The following is a 13740-nucleotide window of genomic DNA, read 5'->3' on the forward strand; positions in this document are numbered from 1 at the left end:
CGCAGGCTTCGACCTCGACTTGGATCAGGTTCGATTTAATCGAAGATAAATGTTTGATCATAAAAATGACCAAGTGATAAGGCAATCCTAATTCTCAGCCCAATGATCCAAGCTTTTGTTGAGCAAGAACCCTTGGATCAAAGAAATTAACACCTCCTTAAACAAGTTAGAATCAACCAAGAGAAAGGCTAGAAATTGATTACCTCTATGATCAAAGATCTAGAAGCAAGAATAGAAATCTTGTTCTAGAATGAGTCATTCCACAATCAAACTTGATCAAGGCTGGATTGAATGACTCAAAATGCAATCTATCACAAGAATTGCAAGAAACCTTAGAAATGGCAATGAGATTTCTAAAGAAAATGTCTCTTGAGAGATCAAATTTCATTCCTCTATAATTTGCCTTTTACATAGCTTGGATGGAGCTTTTTATAGCCATTATATGAGTGAAACCCCCAACCCTTCACTTTCCAAAATAAAACCCATAAGTAGTAGTGACCACAATTGGTCTACTTAATAACTTCTCAGAATTGAACTCTAAAGTTGAAACCATAATTTGGAAGACCAAAAACTCAAAAATTACAAGCAAAATTTGATGACTTAGAAATAACAAATGAATCTTTAAAATGTTGGCACAACGTCAATCTTGCAAACTTTGACCTTCACAACATCGTCCTCTCTTGGATTATTTTGCAGCATCTGAAATAAAGGTTGAACTGAGCCTATCCAATTTTGTACGTGACTAAGGAATGCTTATTGAAGCTTCTTAGCCTTGGCTCGTGTAATAGGTCCAGTGGAGACGTGCGGAACACCATGATTCTTATCATCTTCCCCCTCTTCAACAGGATTCGTCCTCGAATCAGATAAGTCATCACCTACATCAAAAGGACTCAAATCAACAACATTGAAAGTAGAACTTATTGAAAAGTCTCCCAGAAGATCAATCTTGTATGCATTATTGTTAATTCTTTCAAGAACTTGATAAGGACCAGCCCCTCGTGGATGTAACTTTGTCTTCCGTTTCGAGGGAAAGCACTCCGTGCGAAAATGTATCAAAACCCAATCACCCGGTTGAAAAATCAGTTCTTTCCGTCCTTTGTTAATACGTGAAGCAACTTTCGAATTCTGTTTTTCAATCCTCTCCTTCACCTCTTTGTGTAAGGTTTTGATCAAATCGGCCTTACTTGTGGCTGCATCACTCACAAATGCATTAGATGAAAAAGGAACAAATCAAGGGGTGTAAGTGGATTGAATCCATAAACAACCTCAAAAGGAGAACAATGTGTGGTACTATGAATTGCCCTGTTATATGCAAACTCTACAAATGGCAAACTTTCTTCCCAAGAGTTAATATTCTTAGAAATAATAGTCCTAAGTAATGCTCCCAATGTTCTATTAACCACCTCGGTTTGCCCATCAGTTTGAGGATGACATGTAGTTGAGAACAACAATTTAGTACCCAACTTACCCCACAACACCTTCCAAAAGTGGCTTAAAAATTTAACATCCCTATCACTAACAATAGTTCTAGGAATGCCATGCAACCTTACCACCTCCCTAAAGAATAAGTCAGCCACATGCTTTGCATCATCTGTCTTGTTACATGCTATGAAGTGAGCCATTTTACTAAATCTATCCACCACAACAAAAATACTATCTCTACCCTTTTTAGTTCGAGGCAAACCAAGAACGAAATCCATAGATATATTAGTCCAAGGTTCATTAGGTACATTCAAGGGAGTATACAAACCATTTGGTTGTGATCTAGACTTAGCCGATTTAAATTTAAAACATTGGCTACAAACCTTATGCACATCATGTTTCATCTTAGGCCAAAAGAAGTGTTCATGCAACATATCATAAGTTTTATGAATCCCAAAATGTCCCATCAATCCACCCCCATGGGCTTCTTTCGCAAGCAAATCTCTTATAGAACATTGAGGAACACAAAGCTTAATTTTTTTAAACAAAAAGTCATGAAATACATAATAATCATCCACAGCTTTCCCACTAAGACAAGATGCATAAATAGTTCCAAAGTCATGGTCATCTCTATATAACTCCTTAATATGCTCAAATCTAAGAATTTTTGCACTAAGAGAAGTAAAGAGATTGTACCTTCTTGATAATGCATCAGCAACCACATTGTCCTTACCTTGCTTATATTTGATAACATAGGATAATGTTTCAATAAACTCTACCCACTTTGCATGCCTACGATTTAGCTTGCTTTGACCTTTAAGATGCTTCAAGCTTTCATGATCAGTGTGAATCACAAACTCTCTCGGCCACAGGTAGTGTTGCCATACCTGCAATGTACGAACTAAAGCGAACAATTCTTTATCATAGGTAGGATAATTCAACGAAGCCCCATTTATTTTTTCACTAAAATACATTAAGGGCTTTCCATCTTGCATCAAAACAGCACCTATGCCCAAACCACTTGCATCACACTCGATTTCAAAAGTTTTATCAAAGTTAGGCAAGACAAGTAATGGTGCATTGGTTAATTTTCCCTTAAGTTCATTGGAAGCTCTCTCTTGCATTTCCCCCCATTCAAAAACAACATTCTTTTTCACTAAGTCATTCAATGGTACAGCTATGGTACTAAAGTCCTTTATAAACCTTCTATAGAAGCTAGCTAGACCATGAAAACTCCGAACCTCACTGACTTTTTTTGGTGTTGGCCAATCCCTAATTGCCTTAACTTTCTCTTCATCAACTTCAACTCCATTTTTACCAACTATGAAGCCAAGAAAGTTAACCTTTTTCATGCAAAAGCTACACTTATTAAAATTAGCATAAAACCTCTCTTTTCTAAGTGTAATCAAAACGGATCTAACATGCTCTACATGCTCAAGCAAATTCTTTGAATAAATCAAAATATCATCAAAATACACAACAACATACTTCCCCAAGTATTCTCTCAAAACATGATTCATTAAGCGCATAAATGTACTAGGAGCATTAGTTAACCCAAAAGGCATAACAAGCCATTCGTACAATCCAAATTTAGTTTTGAAAGCTGTTTTCCATTCATCTCCTACATGCATCCTAATTTGATGATATCCAAATTTCAAATCAATCTTTGTAAATAGACAAGAACCATGCAATTCATCAAGCATATCATCTAGCCTAGGAATAGGATGACGATCCTTTACAGTGATTTTATTGATGGCTCTGCAGTCCACACACATGCGCCAAGTTCCATCTTTTTTTGGCACCAATATGACCGGTACAGAACATGGACTCAAACTTTCGCGAACATAGCCTTTCTCCATGAGCTCCTCCAGTTGCCTTTGAATTTCCTTTGTCTCAGTTGGATTTGCTCTATAAGCTGGCCTATTTGGAATGGTAGCCCCCGGTATGAAGTCTATTTGATGTTCAATACCTCTAATTGGAGGTAATCCTTTAGGTATATCTTCTTGGAACACGTCCTCAAATTCCTGCAAAAGAGTTTGAAACAAACTCGGCAAAGGCAAAAGGTTATCGTTAGAAGCCAAATTCCCTTCTTTGTACATAAGTACAAATATGGGCTTTTGGGAAAACATTGCTCTTCTCACCTCTCCCACTCTTGCCAAACAACTGACTTTCTTTTCTTTTTTATCAATTTCATCTCATTTTTCACTCTTTTCTCCACTTTTTCTCTCTCTCTCTCATTTTCCTCTATTTTTTCACCCATCTCCTTCTTTTCTTTCAATTCTTTTTCTTCAAACTCTTTTCTTTTCTTCTCCAACTTTAATTGATCAGCAAATACATCTTCCGAACGCAAAGGTACAAGAGTTGTTTTTTTACCATCTTTTGTAAAAGAGTACCTATTCAAATAACCATCATAGATGACCTTCCTATCAAATTGCCAAGGTCGGCCAAGCAAGATGTCACCGGCATACATAGGTAATACATCACATAAAATCTCATCTTTATACTTTCCTAAGGTAAAATAAATTAAAGCTTGAGAAACAACCTTCATTGTTCCACTATCGTTGAGCCACTGAAGCTTGTTAGGTTTAGGATGGTGTTGAGTTGGAATTTGCAGCCTTTTGATCAAGAATGTACTTACTACATTGGTGCAACTTCCACTGTCGATAACAAGACTACAAGGAGTCCCATTAACTAAACACCGTGTGTGGAATAAGTTGTCTCTTTGGTCATTAACATCATCCCCCGTAACTTGAGTGTTTAGAAGTCTCCTTGTAACAAGTGCCAAATGACTCCCATCTTCCAATTCCTCCTCATCCTCCTGGAGCTTTTCTTCAATTAGCTCATCTTGGTCACTTTCCTCACCATCCGTAACAACTTCTCCATTCTTAATGATCATGACTCTCTTGTTTGGACAATCACGGCTAATATGACCAATCCCTTGACATTTCCAACATTTGATGTCCCTGTTTCTCTCTCGAACCTCTTTAGATCCCTCCACTTTTTCCTTGCCCTTAGAGCTCTCAGGCTTGTCCTTTTTATCAAGCTCATACTTTCCTCTAGGTTTGAAATCTGCATTCTTTTTCCAAGTATTAGTAGAAAAAGAAGTTGACTTAGAAGAAGTATACCTCTTGGAGTTCTCCTTCTCCCATGCTAATTGGCCTTCAATTTTGACAGCAAGGTGTAACAACTCTTTCATATCAAAATAAGTTTGTCTATCCACTTGATGAGCCAACATTTGATTCAACCCGCCAAGGAACCTAGCCATTGTATCCTCCGCATCTTCATCAATTCCAGCTCTATTCATAAGGGCCTCCATTTCCTTGTAATAGTCTTCCACACTTTTGGATCCTTGTTGCAACGTATAGAGCTTTTGCTTGAGTTCTCGAGAATAATGCTTAGGAATGTACCTCTTCCTCATTAAAGCCTTTAATTTCTCCCAAGTTTCAATTGGTTCTTCATAGTTTCTCCTCCATTCTGATTTCAAAGATGTCCACCAAATATTGGCATAATCACAAAATTCAGCCACTGCAAGTTTCAACTTTCTTTCCTCACTAAAATTGTTGCAATCAAATACATGCTCGATTTTGCTTTCATATTGCAAATACTCCTCCGCATCTGATCTCCCATGAAAGGATAGAATTTTAAGCTTCACTCCCCCGGCCCCTCTCTCTTCCCTTTCATATTGGTACTCCCTATCAACTCTTAGTGGTAACATTTCTCTTCCCACTCTTCTTCCCCTTCCTCTGGCCCGACCTGCACCTCTTCCTCCCCTTGGATTGTGCCCGGCTAAAAGGGTTACATTGTCATCTTCTTCTTCATTTTCAACTCCTTCATTAACTTCCCTTCCTTGAGGATTTCCTAAAGCTACTTCAATTCGCTCCGCCACCGTCAAGTTCTAAGCCACTTAGAAGAGCATAGACTGGCCCTACAGACCAACACGAGTCACTCTATCTTAAAGTGGGTTCAACCGAGAGTCGAGCTAACACTGCCGAGACATCCTCCACCGCTAACTCCACCTCAGAACGATCCAACTCGTCTAGTACTGGTCTACGAGGCACTGTCGGAGGTGCCATGCTCGTTGCCCTCCTACTGAGTGCATCGACCACCAAATTCGCCTTACCTGAATGGTAGTTGATCTCACAGTCATAGTCCTTTACCAGTTCTAACCACCTCCTCTGCCTTAGGTTAAGTTCCTTTTGAGTGAAGAAATATTTCAAACTTTGGTGGTCGGTGAAAATTTGAATCTTTTCCCCATAAAGGTAGTGTCTCCATAGCTTCAGGGCAAACACCACCGCAGAAAGCTCCAAATCATGGGTGAGGTAATTAAGCTCGTGTACCTTTAACTGCCGCGAGGCATAAACTATGACTTTCCCATGTTGCATCAGAACACAACCCAAACCTCTCCGCGAAGTGTCACTGTACACCACTAGACCTCCCGTCCCATCCGGTACCATTAGTACCGGGGCCGTGACCAAATGCTTCTTTAGTTCCTGAAAACTCTTCTCGTACCCATCGCTCCAAGCGAATGTGGCATTCTTACGGGTCAACTGAGTCAATGGCGCCGCCAACTGGGAGAAATCTTGGACGAACCTCCTGTAATAGCCAACTAGCTCGAGAAAACTGCGGATTTCGGTCACTGTGCGAGGCCTTGGCCAACCACTGACCACCTCTACTTTGGCCGGGTCCACGGCAATACCTTCCCTGGTGACTATGTGGCCAAGGAAGGCCACCTTATCCAACCAAAACTCGCATTTTGAGAACTTCGCATACAAGCTATTCCCCCTCAAGGCGGTAAGGACCCGTCGCAGATGTCCTTCGTGCTGTTCTTCTGTCTTGGAGTAAATTAAAATGTCGTCGATAAATACGATCACAAACAGGTCCAAAAATTCCTTAAAAACCCAATTCATGAGATCCATGAATGCCGCAAGGGCATGCATTAGTGAGTCCGAAAGACATTACAGTAAACTCAAAATGCCCATACCTGGTTCTGAAGGCTGTCTTTGGTATGTCGGCGTCCTTAATTCTCAACTGGTGGTACCCCGATCGTAGGTCTATCTTCGAGAACACCCTCGCTCCTTTTAGTTGGTTAAAGAGGTCGTCGATGCGAGGAAGGGGGTATTTATTCTTCGTTGTCACCTTGTTCAACTCTCGGTAATCGACGCAAAGTCGCATAGATTCGTCCTTCTTTTTCACAAAAAGCACTGAAGCACCCCAAGGAGACACGCTCGGGCGAATGAAGCCCTTGACTAAGAGCTCTTCTAGCTGAACCTTGAGCTCCTTAAGTTCCGCTGGAGCCATGCGGTACGGTGCCTTCGACATAGGGGCTGTCTGGGGCAATAAATCGATGTAAAAGTCCAGTTCACGGATGGGAGGTAGCCTCGGGAGGTCTTCAGGGAACACATCTGGAAACTCTTTGGCCACGTGGACGGAGTCAATGCTGGGTGGAGTCACACTAATGTCGACGACACTGGCCAAATATCCCCAGGCACCATTCTGTAAAAGGCGTCTTGCCTTCAACGCTGAGACTGCCCTTGGAACTCCACTCGAAACTCCTTTAAACGTAAAGCTCCGACCCAAAGGTAGTTGGAAAGAGGCTTCCCTCCTCAAGCAATTAATGTTGGCTTGGTTGGTAGCTAGCCAATCCATGCCCAAAATGACATCAAAATCCCGCATGTCCAGTTGGATCAATCTTGCCTCTAGGGTCTGATTGTCAAAAGATAACTCACCTGCTCTTACCATTTGACTAGCAATCAAAATCGACCCTGAAGGTGTAGAAACTGACAACAGAAACCCTAACGGCTCTATTTCGAGGGTTGCCTGACGAACAAACGCAGTAGAGATGAACGTGTGACTCGATCCCGAGTCAAACAATACGTAAGCAGGCACATTATGGACTAAGACCGTACCTGGGAGATAATGCAAAGGTAAAGACATAAACCCCGCACGCAACACCCCAAATAAAACAAAAAGAAAACCCCAAGCGAGAAAGGAGTACCTGTGACAACGGTTTCGGCATCCGCCGCTTCCTTGCGAGTAAGTGCGAAGACACGAGCCCTCTGATTACCCCCCTGCGTCGGAACTGTTGGAGGAGCCCTCTGACCTAGCCTCTGAGTATTCGTGGCCGTCATAGAACATTCCCTTGCAAAATGCCCCTCCCTTCCGCACCTGAAGCAACCCCTAGTTCTCGTCCAACACTGCCCCGCATGTCTTTTCTGGCAGGAGGGACACACTGGTGGCAGGCCCTGTTGCTGAGCTGAGCGTTGGGGTGCTCTAAATGGCTGGTCGGCGTAAGCCGGAGAGACCTTCCTTTTCACACCTGAAGATGATCTGACTTCCACCAGAGGTTGGACACTGTTGGAGACATCCTTATCCATTATTAAGGCGCCCCTAACTGCTTCAGTGTAGGTGGCGGGTCACTGAAGGTCCACTGGTCCCCTTATTCCCTTGCGTAAGCCCTTAACAAACCTCTTGATCTTCATTGCTTCAGTGGGAATTAATTCCCGAGCAAAACGAGAGAGCTCCGTAAACTTCCTTTCATATTGTGCTACCGTTAAGGTTCCTTGGCTGAAATGGAGGAATTCTGCCTCTTTCATATCTTTCACGGTCTCCGGGTAGTAGTAGTCGTACAACAAGTCCTTGAACCTTGCCCACGTAACTGGTATGTTAGCATGATCTTCAGCCGCTGCTACTGAGTCCCACCAATTCAGAGCCTGGCCCCTCAACATAAAAACCGCACCCTTAACCTTGAATTGGTCCTCGCAACCTAGGTACACGTAAAGGGCTTCCAACTCCCTGACCCACTCTTCTGCTGTTGTCGCTTTCTTGCTTCCCCCGTCAAAGGTAGGGGGTCCGTAACGCTTGAAATCCTTGATGAATTGAGCCTCGCTCTGGGGAGTATGAAAGTGTCGAGGTGGCTGAGTTTGTGCACCGCCAACCCCTGCTGTGTTATTGACCAGTGCCTGAAATGCCTCCACAAGCAACGCCAACTGTGGGTTTCCCTGGGAAACTGCCGGGGGAACTGGGGGATTTACCCGCTCTTGAGCTGCTGCTGGAGGAATTGGAGGAACTACCCCTGCCTGATCTCTAGTAGAAGGGGGTGGTGGGTCCGCCACATTCTCACCTCCGGGAGCTGGGTCGACGCCTGCACGCAGCCTCATACTACGACGGGGTGGCATTGTCTAGATGAAAGAGCACAACAATCAAGCACGACGTTAGCACGTTATTCTATGAAAAGACCAACAATAGAATGGCAGTCGAAACTCCCACATAAGAGCAAGGTCAGCTACATTCTAGCTAGTATACTCAGTGACCGCACTAAGCCTAATGAAACTGAGCTGCAACTTTAACTGACGAGAAAAGAATTAAACGCAAAGGCAATTTATGGGGAAAGTATAAGTTCACAAGAGCAAGCATGAGGCGTACCTGGTGATGACAAGGAGGTCGATCGGGATCACTACTCCTAAGTACCCTAGTTACTAGGTCAGTCTACAGGAACGTTTCGGCTCTGATACCAACTGTAAAGACCCAAATTTCTGATACGATTAACGAAGTAACGACCCTATAACGCTTACTGAACCCTCCTATTTAAGGTATCGAAAATGCAATGTTCTCCTAATGCAACATACAAAATGGAGGTACACAATAATGGAATATCCATGAGATAACACCCGCCTCAGTGGTCAGGAATCTAATAAAAATAATAATCGTTTTGTCTCGTAATCCCAAATACATAAGTAATTCGAATAGTAAAAAAAAAATACCCATAAAGCAATAAGAGAAAGTGTCCTTTGAGTTAACCCAATGTCTAATTCTCAATTTATTTCATAGCAATAAGATTCGGCCCGGTTCACACCTGAAACAATTAAAGTAGGGGGGGTGAGTACATAAAATACTCCGTAAGTAGCCCACCCTAACTAAACACCACAACACGCTCGTAATCACAACCACATCAAATGAGAACAATAACAGAACAAACAGATAGGCAGCACGAGATGATAATAATAGATTAACATTTCCATACAAGCAACCCAACGCGTAGACTTCCAGGACTCCAACCACACGACCCCCTAGCCTTTGTCCCTACTTGAACTAACGCTCACTCCCACCCTATGTTAGTATTCCAAGTCTAACTTTTCGAGGCGTAATGGCCCTTGACATTTATTCCCAAGATACCGACCCCCTCTACAACGCTTGGTGTTCGACCTTGCCATTTATCCCCAAGGTCTTGAACTGTTGCTCATAAGCACCACTTCACGTTAGTCCTCCGAGTCCAACTCTTCGAGTCGTATTGGCCCTTGACATTTATTCCCAAGGCCCCAATACCTCTCTACAGAAGCTTGAAGTTCGACCTTGCCATTTATCCCCAAGGCCTTGAACTGTGCACCAGCCCGTGACATTTAACCCCAAGGTACCGATGACTACCCGGCGTATTGGTTCTTGAAATTTATTCCCAAGACCCCAATAACTTCTCCATAGAAATCTGATGTTCGGCCTTGCCATTTATTCCCAAGGCACCCACTCAAAGCTTTGAATAACCATGCGACTAGTATGCATTTTCAATTCAGACACCCCACAGGTTAACGAACCACTAACCCGACCCGTCACTCGTGACAACTCCCACAGCTCAATTTTTACCAGCATGCTCTTCTTCGTACCAAACAATACGCTAACTCAGCAGTTTCCAACAAAACTATATAAAACTATATAACAGGCTATCAACACATGCATTTCGTCTCCGACATGTTTACAAACGTCATGGATTAACTACTTCCAACTACAATAATCAGAACTAACCAATCACATCCAACAACAAGAAATCATGCATTCTCATAATGTCTGGCAATGAAAACAGTAACACGTAATACAACGATAATCACTAAGAGTTCACAAACCAAGGCTAACAACTTTCTAATGCACGAAATAAATTATTCTAATTAAAAATCAGCACCAAAAACATTCTGTTAACACTAAATAACGCACGCACTCGCCCCCTGGTGCTACTTACACACTGCTATGCTCCTATATCTTGCGTCAACTCACCACCTAAACAACAATAAACAACGAAATAATTAATACAAAATTTCCAGCCGTCTAAATTCATTCTAAGATATTGCAATGTCTATTACCGCAAATATCGACTTCGTCTAGGTGCGGGTAACTCAGGCCTAACTCGAATAAATGTGGGTTGCGTAAATCGAGCCTCTAATGGTTATGGATAGGTGCCGGGATTGGAAACTGCTGCTGTCCGGACTATTTTAGCAGTAAAAACTCATTAAAACGATGCCCACGACGCTGTGTGCAGCAAGGACCCGCGCCACGACCTGCTGCTACCAGAATCCGCGTACCACCGCTGCTGCCCGACACCCGCGCACGCCTGCTGCTGCCGGAAAGCCGTGCACCCGTTGCTGCCCGACGTCGCGCACCGGCGCTGCCCGGAGTCGCCCGCCCCGCTGCCTGCCGCTCCGCCTGCTGCTGTCAACCGGAGAAGGTAAGCCGCTACGTCGGAGGTCGCCGTCCGTCAAGTGCTTCGGAGAGGGTTGAGGCACCGGTATGAGAAAAACGAAAACTAAAACGGGGGAAAAGAGAGGTGCTTCACGAATGGGAGGGGTTTTGGGGGCTAGGGTTTTCTCCTTACCTTTCTTTTGTTTTTACAAAGAAGGGACCCACTTGGGCTAAGGTTTTTCCTTTTCCCTGTTGTTTTAAAACAAGGAAGGCCCACTTACCTAGATACTTAATTTGGGCCCAACGAACCAGAACAATTGTAGAGAAAACAATTTCCTCGTTAAACAATAATTAGATACGTAAGTACACGTCAACACTCATAACAATTACCGCAGCAGCTCGAAATAAAATGAAATGGAACAATTAAATTAAATAAAAAGAAATTTCTAAGAAAGGAGGCCCCGAGACTCGAGGGTAAACTAACCTGAGTAACGCGGGGCGTTACAGCACCAGTCCTTGACATTTATCCCCAAGGTACCGATGACTACTCGGCATATTGGTTCTTGACATTTATCCCCAAGACCCCAATACTCATCTATAGAAACTTGATGTTCAACCTTGTCATCTATCCCCAAGGTACCGATGGCTACCGGAGTATTGATCCTTGACATATATCCCCAAGACCCCAATACTCCTTTATAGAAAACTTGGTGTCCGGCCTTGTCATTTATCCATAAAGCCTTCTACCCCCGAAGCCTCGACATCCAGTAGGGACTTAACCGCCTCGTCCATTGCCCACGAGGCCACAGCACCGGTACATCCACTTTCATTACACGATAAACCATGCATTCGCAACATCGTCATTCACTAAAACTTTACCACATAACGCCCAAATCATCCACTACAAGGCCTTGAATAACCCAACGACTAGTATGCGTTTTCACTTCCGACAACCCACATGATAACAACAGCTAACCCGTCCCATCACTCTTGACAACTCCCACTAACCCTTCCAAGACAACCTGTAAGTCACCCACATTCCAAGTCACAACACAATTTTCCAGCATACTTTTAATCGTACCAAACAAAACACTACCCAACAGCTTCCAACTAAACAACATAAAACTAAATAACATACAATCAACATATGCATTTTATCTCAACATGTTTCCAATTGTCATAGATCAATCCCTCCCAACTATAATAATAAGAACTGACCCGCCACATTCAACAACAAGAAACCATGCATGCTCATAATGTCTAACAATAGAATTAGTGACATGTAACTCAACAATCACTAGGCATTCACAAAACCAAGACTAATAATTTCTATATGCACGAAATAAACTATTATAACTAAAAATCAGCACAAAACCATTCCATTAACATTCAATAACGCACGCACTCACCCCCTGGTGCTACTTACTCACTGCTATGCTCCTAGATCTTGCATTAATTCAACACCTAATCAACAATAGACAAATAAAAATAATTAACACAAAATTTCCAGCCATCGAAATTCAATATAAGGGATCTTGCAACGTCCATTACCGCAAAAATTGCCTTCGTCTAGGTGCGGGTAACTCCGGCCTAACTCTAATAAATGTGGGTTGTGTAAATCGGGCTTCTAATGGTTATGGGTAGACGCTGAAAGCAAAAATTGCTGCTTTTCAAGCTACTTTATCAACAAAAACTCACCAAATTGATACCCACTACGCTTTGTGCAGCAAGGACCCGCGCCGCGATTTCCGACCACCAAGGGAGACCGAACCCGCTCGTGAAGGGGGGATGCGCTGCTGGAAAACGCCCCGAAACCGCACCCACGTCGCACCGCCGCCGCCTGCTATTGCCAGACACCGCGCGCATGCCCGCTACTGCTCGAAGCCGCGCATTCGTCGCTGTTCGATGCCACGTGCCACCTGCTACCGTCCACCGGAGATGGGCGCCGCTCTGTCGAGGTCGCCGGCCGTTGAGTTCACTTCAAGAAGGAGTGGGTTGGCGGTAGAAGGAAGAACGGAAAGAAGGAAACGGGGGGGGGGGGGGAGGGATGGGTGTTTCACGAAGAAGGTGGGTTTGGGGCTAGGGTTTTCTCTTCCCTTTTCTTTTGTTTTAAACCAAAAACCCACTTGGGCTAGGGTTTTACCTTTACTTCTCTTTTGTTTGAAAATAAGGAACGCCCACTTACCCAATTACTTTTTGTTAAAACAAAACAAAGCCCACGAAAAAGAAATTAGAATCCTATTTCCAACCTCCTTAAGCTTAATTATATCCAATAATAGAATTAAGTAGTTGGTCCAACGACCCAGGACAAATGCCAAACAATCACCAAACATCATTCTCACAATCAAATTTCAACGACATCATGCTCACGGAGAGGGGTGGTGAGTATATAAAATACTCTGTAAGTAGCCCTCACCAAACAATCACCAAACATCATGCTCACAATCACAGCGACATTAACTATCACATTTTTCGAAAGTTTCACTCGTGGACGTGGACGTGGATCAACTTCCTCGATTTTTGAAATATGAGTAAAAGTTTCACTCGTTGGAGGAGGACGTAGACGTGGATCAACTTCCTCGATCTTTGAAATACGAAAATGAGTTTCTTTTGGAGGTGGAGGATGTTCACATCTTCCCCTCTCCCATTTCTTCTCCTTCTTCCTTTGTTCGTTCTTCTCTTTCTTCCATCCTCATATCTCATTATTTAAGTCGCAGCAACACTCTTAGAGCTACTCTTTTTTTCGAGTTTAATATCTATTAGAAATCGACTGACATAACCATCGGTTAAACGGTCGGTTTGTACAGGAAGTAAAAAAAACTTCTGACCGATCGTAACCGACTTGGTTGGTTTCCTGCGTTGGGGTTAACCAAAAAC

The sequence above is a fragment of the Momordica charantia genome (assembly GCF_013281855.1).
Source record: "Momordica charantia cultivar OHB3-1 chromosome 11 unlocalized genomic scaffold, Mcharantia_2.0 BLBB01000011.1, whole genome shotgun sequence".
In the NCBI taxonomy this organism is placed as follows: Eukaryota; Viridiplantae; Streptophyta; class Magnoliopsida; order Cucurbitales; family Cucurbitaceae; genus Momordica; species Momordica charantia.